The 9,046-nt window shown below is 35.3% G+C and overlaps 1 long non-coding RNA gene across 2 annotated transcripts; it reads right to left on the reverse strand.

Annotated features, from left to right (window-relative positions):
• Positions 1–4,990: 4,990 nt before the first annotated feature.
• Positions 4,991–8,694, reverse strand: LOC107848604. Of its 2 annotated transcripts, XR_001668112.2 has the most exons (4): positions 8,536–8,694; positions 8,142–8,368; positions 6,551–6,835; positions 4,991–5,574 (listed from the first exon to the last, which is right to left on the reverse strand). It is a non-coding gene; the product is annotated as an uncharacterized LOC107848604 (long non-coding RNA). The 2 variants fall into 2 exon arrangements; XR_007046681.1 differs by lacking the exon at positions 6,551–6,835 and having other exon boundaries at positions 8,536–8,693.
• Positions 8,695–9,046: the final 352 nt, after the last annotated feature.

Raw genomic sequence — 9,046 nt, forward strand, 5'->3', positions numbered from 1 at the left:
TTGGGAGCATGTCCCTTCCAAGGACTTTCGAGCCTCGTTTTGCACTCTTTCAACCTCGTCAAAGTCCTTTGTTCCTCCTTAATGATAATCTTCACCCATGTGGCATCTTTTAATAGCACTAAGGATTCATCAAGCACCTCAAGCATCATACGTATCCCATCCAAAGGTCCGGAGGCAATTTGGCTTGTATCATCCTCCCTTCTTGAAAAGGATTCGAACTCGAATCCAAACCTTGCAAAACCAAAGGTAGGACAAATAAATACGACATCCTCATGACATGAGGGTTAGAGTTAGCACAAATAATCATAGAATCATGCCAAGGTTGCACATACTTAATATATATCCAAGGATCCTTCGTGGTAAACATTAGAACCTTATTGAAAAATGCACAAAGGAGTTGGCTATGGGAATCACCAAGAGGTAAAGAAGCCACAAGGATCATAATGGCATCACTAAATCCAAAAGGTAAGGCTACTTTCACCTTAGGAGCCTTAAGACACAATTAATTCGTTACCTCTTTAAGAAACCACATCAAGAGTGGTGCCTCAATTGGATTTAAAGTTTGCAAGATCCATATAGCATTTTCACTCAAACAAGTGGTCCAACCAACAAGTTCCCTACCTTTACATAAAGAAAATCCAAGACGACCATGGATATCATCATAAGCAAAGAGATAGTACAAAAAGAAAGCAAGTGTAAAGGCATCATTTTTACACACGTATTGAAAAAGGGTATCACATAAATGGAATTCATCCAAAGTTGTTTCAAGAGAAGACTCTCTTCTTGACCTACAAGTGGTGGAACCTTGGTCAAGAATAGAAAAACATAATGGTGAACTCTCTTGGAGATTTTCACTACTCCCCTTCTTTAAAAACCCTTTATATTGGTTGGAGTTCTTTTCTTTACACAATGTTAGTCCCTCAAGTGGATTGTGAATCCCCATGAAAAAAAAGGATACCAACACCTTCATTCAAAATTTTCTTGTCATGTAGACCAAGCAACAAGTTGTGTTTACCAAAATCACTATTTCTAAATTTGGTATCGGGTTCAAATGGAAAGATTGGTCATAGATACGGGTCTAGACAACACTCTTTTTCCCCATAGGTTTCACCTAAATAGAAAGACATACTCTCTATAATAGCATAAGCATCATCAAAATCAAGTAGAGAGTAGAGAAAGGCATCACTCAAGTTCACTTCAACAAAGGTGTCACCATATAGATACTCAATATTAGATCCAAGATTATCACTATGAGTATTATCGACAATAGGGTCACAAAAGTAGAAGAGGAAGCTCTGTCCAAACAATGGATACTTTCTCTTTCAATAGATGAATCCTTAAGTAAACACATACCACCAACATCAAAGGGATTATTACTTAGGCCTTCACAAGAAGCAAGAAATTCATCCTTATAAATATCAAACAAGGGTGGGGTGTCATGTAAAGGATCACATCCACAATCATTTTCTAAGGAAAAATCACTTAGTGGGTTTCTTAAAGATTCAAGCAAATCAAAGTTATTATCACCCAATTGATTATTTCTTTCTAAGACTTCACATTCCTTTCCCTTAAGAGTACTCTCATCTTCCAAGAAGAGATTTCCATCTTTAGGAGGAATGTTATCACACTATAGTGGGTTGTCATATGGAATATAGCCCTCAAGATGGGCTATATCAACAATGCTCCACACCACTAGGTAATTCACTAGGAGTGAGATCATCATCTTCAAACAAGATATTGTTCTTAAAGAGAGAAGGATCTATCCATGGAGAGGATATAGAACATGCAAATCCATCCTCTTAAAGACCATTATCAAGTATCAAAGATGTTTCAAGCACATGATTATCCCTATGATCCAAACAAGTACTAGAATGTTTACTAAAGGTCAAGCTCAAAGGGTCACTCCCATTTTCTTGATCAACGCTCTTAATTGCATTACTCACTTGAGGTTCTTTAATCACGCTACACATTTTCTCAAGTGGTGGACTACTTTTGTACACAAGTTGATCAACATAATTTCCACAAGATGATGTACTATCACTCAACGTTGGCTTTAATACTAGGTGGACACAAATTAATCTTACGAGAAGAGTCAATTAGGTCATCAATAGGATCAACTAGTGTATCCATACTCACAACATATACATCATCATCAAGAGGCAAAGAATCAATAGACTCATATGTAGGTAAGATACTACTTACACTCAATGGGCTACTAGCCACACACTTATCATTCACATGCACAAAAGTGTAAGAGTTAACTATGTTACCTTGTAGTTCTTGAGCATATTCTTCTTTACCTTGGTGTGAAGGTCCTCCACAAGCTTTAGATTAAATTAAGATTTCCCTCGTCAAGTCTTTAAAGGAAATCTTCTCTTTTAGAACTTATTCTCTTCCACTTTCCATGTTGGTACCTACACACATATCCTTAGAAATAAAAGGACAAACAATGTTAGCTCGGTTTGGTGGCAATCCCTCCATTTCCTCCATACAACATCTCCTTTTTTTCACTCTCGGATTACCACCTTGCACACCCTTACTCCTCTCAATCTTTTGTGTCTCATAAGCATTCAGTTTGGAGTAAGTATTCACTTCTCTTTGTGGATTGAGCAACATGTATGTTACGAGGTGATTTACCCACCGGTCTCTTACAACATTAGGCCAATTTTGCATATTTAGAACTCTATGTTGTGTAAACTAATCGGCACCTAAGCATACATAACCGTAAGTCAATGGAAGAATATCGCACTATACCTATTCAAATTGGGAGAAGACAACTTTGACCCTCTTGGTAACCTTAAACCCATCCAAAAAGTATAGAACAAGTAAAGGCTCGCGAAACAACCCCAAGTAGTCAACCATGGATGGAAGGATGTAGTTTCTATAGTACCTATCATTTAAGACAACAAGGCAGCCCGGTATCCCATAAATGGTCACCTTTCTAGAGTGTACACTCCTTCTCGGATCAACATTGTAAGGTACACGAGTACCTCTTGGTTTTGGAGATGCATACCCTTTTCTTCTCGTTGGACAACCTCCACTAGAGCTAGTATAACCATTCGCACTATATCAATTTTTATAAGAAGTGCTACAAGAGGAGGAATATGAATCTTCATAATCCTCACGTAAATTCTCACTATTATCCTCATTAGATTTGTAAATGAATGAGTTCTACCTTACATCACCTCTAGTCTCGGAATGGGAAGGATAATATTTCTCACATACCCCATCTTCCACATAAGAACCACTACAAGGCTCTTCATCATCTCCATACTCACTATAAGAACTAGGATCATAATTCATCTCACATTCTCTTTCGAAATAGTAGCCCTCATTTTCATTCAACTCTTGATCATGGCTATATTCATAGCCCCCATAATTTCCATCTTCTTTGTAGCCATAACATTCTTCACTACAATCATAGTCTCCTATGTCGTAGTCACAGTTATCCGAGGCTATCAAAGACATTTTCTCCTTATATCTCCTTGTACCTACAAAATAAACAAACAGGATTAGTAGTAAAAATCCTCACCAACACTCATAATAAGCTCACCTTTGTGATCCTCACAATTGGAGCGGTGAATTTTGAAAGTTTCTTATACTCCGGTAGTTAATAAGGTCTCAATCACTACTTTGCGGTCAGAATGGATTCTTATTTGATCGACTCAAGACATAAGACAAAATCTACTTACGAACTTGAATCAAAGAAGTTACGACGAATTAAAATGAAAAAAGCACAAAAAGAAAAGGACGACGAAAGAAAACGGACTCAAAACTAATCAATCAACTTAGTAGATGAGTTACTAGTTGATGAGTAGTTTAAGAATCAAAGAAGTGATTCAAGAATCAAGAAATTGAAACTACAAATCAAACCTAGAGAAATGAAATTTTTAAAGTGTTGAGATGAGTTTCGAGGCTTGAATTTGTGTTGCAAAAGTGTTGATATTCATTTGGGAATTTGAATTTGGTGTTGGAAAGGAGTTAATATTCATATGGGAACTTGAATTAGACATTGGGAAGGCTTTAGATGTGTTGAAAATAGGTTGGTGGTGCGTTCAAGAGGGTTGACTTGAAATGTGGCCGCACCTTGGGCGTATACGGAGAGCATGTTGGACGCAGGATCAATCTGCCCCTGATCCGTGGCCAATCTGCTGAAGCAGATGCACCAGAGATCAAACCAGTGTAGTCTGCTCCAGACCTGCGTCCAATCTGCTGCCAATCTGCTGAAGCAGATGCAGTGCAGGCCAAGGCAGCAAGGCTGGAATTTCAGCCAAGCTTTACCTAAATGTAGGCCACCTTTGCTTCTCTCTTGGAATATCCTTTATGGCCTTCAAAAGATGTTTGTACAAACATTTTTATTCACTTTTTTTTTTCACTTTTGTGGATCAAACAACTACCTTTTCCCAACAATTCCTCTTGAAGATTTGAATTTCTCCAAGAACACTCAAGAACACCAAAACTTCAAAAATCTCTATCTCTTAAACCGTTTATCAGAATACGACGAAATTTTGAACCAAGGCTAATTTCAACCTTCTAAACACATTTCAATCATCAATTTTCTCAAATTCTTCACCAAAATCTTCAAATTTTGCAATTTACTTCAAAATCTTCAATCCAAGCTTCCAACAAGGATAGAACACTCAAATAAACACCGATTTGGCTCAAATTTGATTTCTAGACTTGTATAGTGTTAGAGAACACCAATTTAACACTAGAAACACAAGAAAAACACGAAATCAAAAGCTCAAAATTTTACCTAAGAACAAAAACGTGAATAGTGACTTTTTTTGGGGGGGATTTTCAATTTTTGACACTTCTTTTTTGGTTGATTTTCAAGATAACAAACCCAAGACTAGAATTGTGGGAATGATCCTACGCTTGGATCTGATACCAAATGATACAAGAGAAATCTACGAAGAAAAGAAATGAATACAAACACAAAAGAAATAATGAAATTGACAAATGAAAAGATAAAGGGTAAAAGGATAGATGATAGAAAGATAGGTAGATTGACACAATAAATGGAACTGAAAGCAAACAAAGGGTAGTTAAACCCTTAATCCTCAATTAATAAACCAAGCAAAGTACCTAAATCTCTTACGTTGACCGAAAGGGGGATCGAATATCCCTTACAACCACCGTTTCTAAACAATTGTAAACAAATGCTTTTCCAAGCACTCAACACCCTCCCAATGGAGTTTTCATGAATTCATCATCATAATAAAAAACAAGCTAGGGAAGAAAGACCTAAAGTTATCTATTTATAGTCCAAGACTAAGCTTATTACATTAAGGCCCAAAAGTAACCCAAAATGCAAGAAAAGACCCACTAGGGGTTGTTTTGACCCGCTCGTGAAATGCTAGAGCGGATCAAAGGCGGATCCAAAGAGCCTTGGGAGCATGTCCCTTCCAAGGACTTTCGAGCCTCGTTTTGCACTCCTTCGACCTCGTCAAAGTCCTTTGTCCCTCCTTAATGATAATCTTCACCCATGTAGCATCTTTTAATAGCACTAAGGATTCGTCAAGCACCTCAAGCATCATACGTATCCCATCCAAAGATCCGGAGGCAATTTGGCTTGTATCAATGGTACACCATGCAATGAAGACAAAAACATAAGGGTCACATCAGAAAGATATCAAAACATGAAAACTGAGTGTCAGACATCTGAACAATATATTGTATAGATATAGTTTTACTTTTGATCAATAAAGCATGTTATCGATTTGTATACAGACGAATATACCCAACATAAAATCACACATACACACACATAAATCAATAGATATCCTATGTAATATAGTCTGCTCTATCAAGTAAAGCACATATTGGTAGTAGATAAAGCATAAAACATGTTTGAAAAGTGTCTTAACACCTAACAGGAAATAATATGTAAAACTTTTAGAAACCTTTCGCTTCATATAAATAAGACGCCAGTACACAACATCAAACCGATGTGGAGAACACGTAATTTAATTTGCTATAAATGTGTCATTTTTTTATATAAATCTAATTTATGTTTAAAAAAGAATACGACAACTTAGCAAATGTGTTCTTCTGAACGTGCTAAGTACTTAGTTTTCCTCTTATTTCACAGAATAAAATTTCATTTGGCAGGAAACAGTAAATAAACTCACTAAAAAATTAACATCAAACAAGGCTTCAAGCAAAACTCTCTGCAGTCTCTGTATATGATCAACAACAACATATTCAGTGTAGTCCCAGAAAGTGGGGCCTGAAAGGTAAAATAAATAAAATTTACCTTTCGCCAAAATTAACAATGATAAAACCACCTTAGGTATCATCATTGAAATATATTTTCTACTATTATCAACCATCTATTTATGGTAATAGATATCTAACTTTTCCAGCCGACTACCCATATCCAGAGTAATCATACCTAAAGAAGCACAAACTTTTATACTAAGAGTGAGAAGAAAGTGCGAAGAAAAACAGAAAGAAAGATTTAGGCACAAAATCATGTGAAATCAAATAATTTTGATATTCATTTAACCTAAGGTACAATTGAATAAAAATTTTCTTGACAAAGTACCTGAATAATGCAAATAAGAATAAATGAATCACTCGCGAAAAGGAATCTATTGATTTTCTTTCAATTGGTTGGGTCATATGTGTGATGATTTACTTCCATGGTTCATAACTACTCCTCTTACTACAAGACGCTTATCTAGTCAACGCTTAGATTCGGCTCTACCCAAACTTTTTTGGTTCACTCCAAAGCGGAGTTGGCTAGCTGCCGACATATCTTTTACGTCACCGGCCACATAGTCTGCAACATCTTTTAGTGCATCACACAGAAATCTGCTTGACAGAACACCTAAAGAATGCAAATAAGATTAAATTTAAGTAATCATTTGAGTGGGCAGATCGCTTCTTTTGCAATGGTTTGGGTTTAAACAAACCAAATCTGATATTCATGTGGCATAGGTTCAGAAATTTGTACGACAGTTGACATTTTTATCTCAATCAGTAGGTTAAGCATATATGGAGCAAGAGATTGCAATTAAAACACGCTCAGCTCTATCTTATCAATCCAACATAAAGGATCATAACCGTGAAAAAGAGTGAGCTTGAATTAGTGATCTAATAGAACACACACGCCACAAGCACTAGATTTTAAACTAAATGAAAATTCCTCGGGCTACGCTTTCTCGCTTAAGGCTGAAGTGAATGGCATCTGATATTAATACAACATCTACAAACTTCACAATGGTAACTCCAAAGAAAACATGAATTAAGTCACATCGTCAACTTTCTACATAACAAGACTAAAGCTCTCGAAATTATACATTGAGGGTCGTAACATCACAACTATATTCAATTGGACCGAAAGCTATTCAAATGGTACATTGAATTTGAAGAATTTATGGTTATTAGTTACCTCATTTGACTAGTGGTGCACTATATACCCACACGTATCTTTCTTGTTTTTAACAAGATTATATAGACATAGTTCTATTTTTCCCCTTTTTCAAGGCTTCACTTTGTTCTTCATCTATTAAAACTCTATTTGTCTTCAATTTCTCATGGTGTTGCAGCACTTTTTAGTGCATTTTTTTTATTTGTTGTTCTTTTCTCTTCATCTTCAATTTTTCTTTCCGTTGTTGTTTGTCAACAAAGGGGAAAACGAAAATGGGAGTCACATCTTCAATTTTCCTTCAGATTTCTAAATAAGGATAACATCAATTTCTTGGGTTCTTTCGAATTGTGCTATTTTGTAGAAACATGATAACTTTTCTTTCATACAATATGTATTATTTCGATCTCACAACCAAAAAATTATTTCTAATCCTCTAAAACATACAAATGAATGATTCGTAGAGAACAAGATTCAACTTGCTGACACAAGGCAAACCAATATTTAACATAAACTATCAAAGTCAAAAAATATCTTCAGAGCCAGATTTGGAGTCTGTTACCGGAAGATCGAAGCAGTAACAAAAGTCTTGAAGATAGTTGAAAAACTCATGAAACAGAGGATATCACTTTGAAGTACAAAAGAGTAGTGAAGAAGAGATTTATTTGAGCAATGCTTTGTTACCAACAAATGGGTGCAACCTAACAAATTCACATTACTGACAAATGGGTAAAAAAATCAAAATAAAAATGAAATAAAAACTCACCTCATATCATAAATAGCGGAGGCCACATAGAAAATGCCACTGGACCTCAATCAAAAGTACATGCAATAAAGGAGAATTTATAGAGACAGTGTTATAGACTTTATCTGACCTTCAGACGAAGAGGATTCTGATTTAAATCAGATTCTTTCTTTATACACTAATACTGAAGAAGTTCTTCCATTATTTTTTCCTTCTTCTCCATAATAAGCATAAAGCTCTGACTAAACCTACAAAAATTCAGAAGAGTAAAGAACGAAAGTTAAACCCAAATTATGATCAGAAATAAAATTTGAGTAGAAACTCCCATTTTAATTTTCCTCATTGCTGAAAAAAAAAAATTTGAGAGACGATTTGAAGAATAAAGAGAAAAGAACAACAATGGCAAAAAAGATACCTTAAATTGTAGCAACACTTAAAAAAAACAAGATGAAGAGAGATAATGGCAAAGTGAAAATGGATATGTTGTGTGTAAAGAAATTGGAAAATAGATATGAAGATGCAAGAGTACAGTTGTTTCTCTAGGATGAAGTGACTTTTGCAAAAGTTTCACACTAATAAAGTAAATGGCTAAATTAGCCTTTAAAGAGTTCATAATTTTAAGGATACAATTTTTATTCCTTTTGGTACAATTAATAGAGCAGTGTTCGTACCCTCAAGTAGAACAACTCTTACAGCCTGCTTTCTGTACAATGGGATATGGTTGTGCAATGGAATATACAATCATCCTATGCTGTGATGATCCTCTGCTTGTTGGCTTATAAAATATAGTAATAAGTAGATTTTAAATTAATATCTATAAATAAAATTATTAATACGAACGAATTATACAAAGAAATATATTTGCTCATTTCTTCATTATTCAACATCATTAATTTATAGCTTTTGACTCACGCATCACCTTTCAA

Source organism: Capsicum annuum, chromosome 11 (genome assembly GCF_002878395.1).
Source record: "Capsicum annuum cultivar UCD-10X-F1 chromosome 11, UCD10Xv1.1, whole genome shotgun sequence".
Classification (NCBI taxonomy): Eukaryota; Viridiplantae; Streptophyta; class Magnoliopsida; order Solanales; family Solanaceae; genus Capsicum; species Capsicum annuum.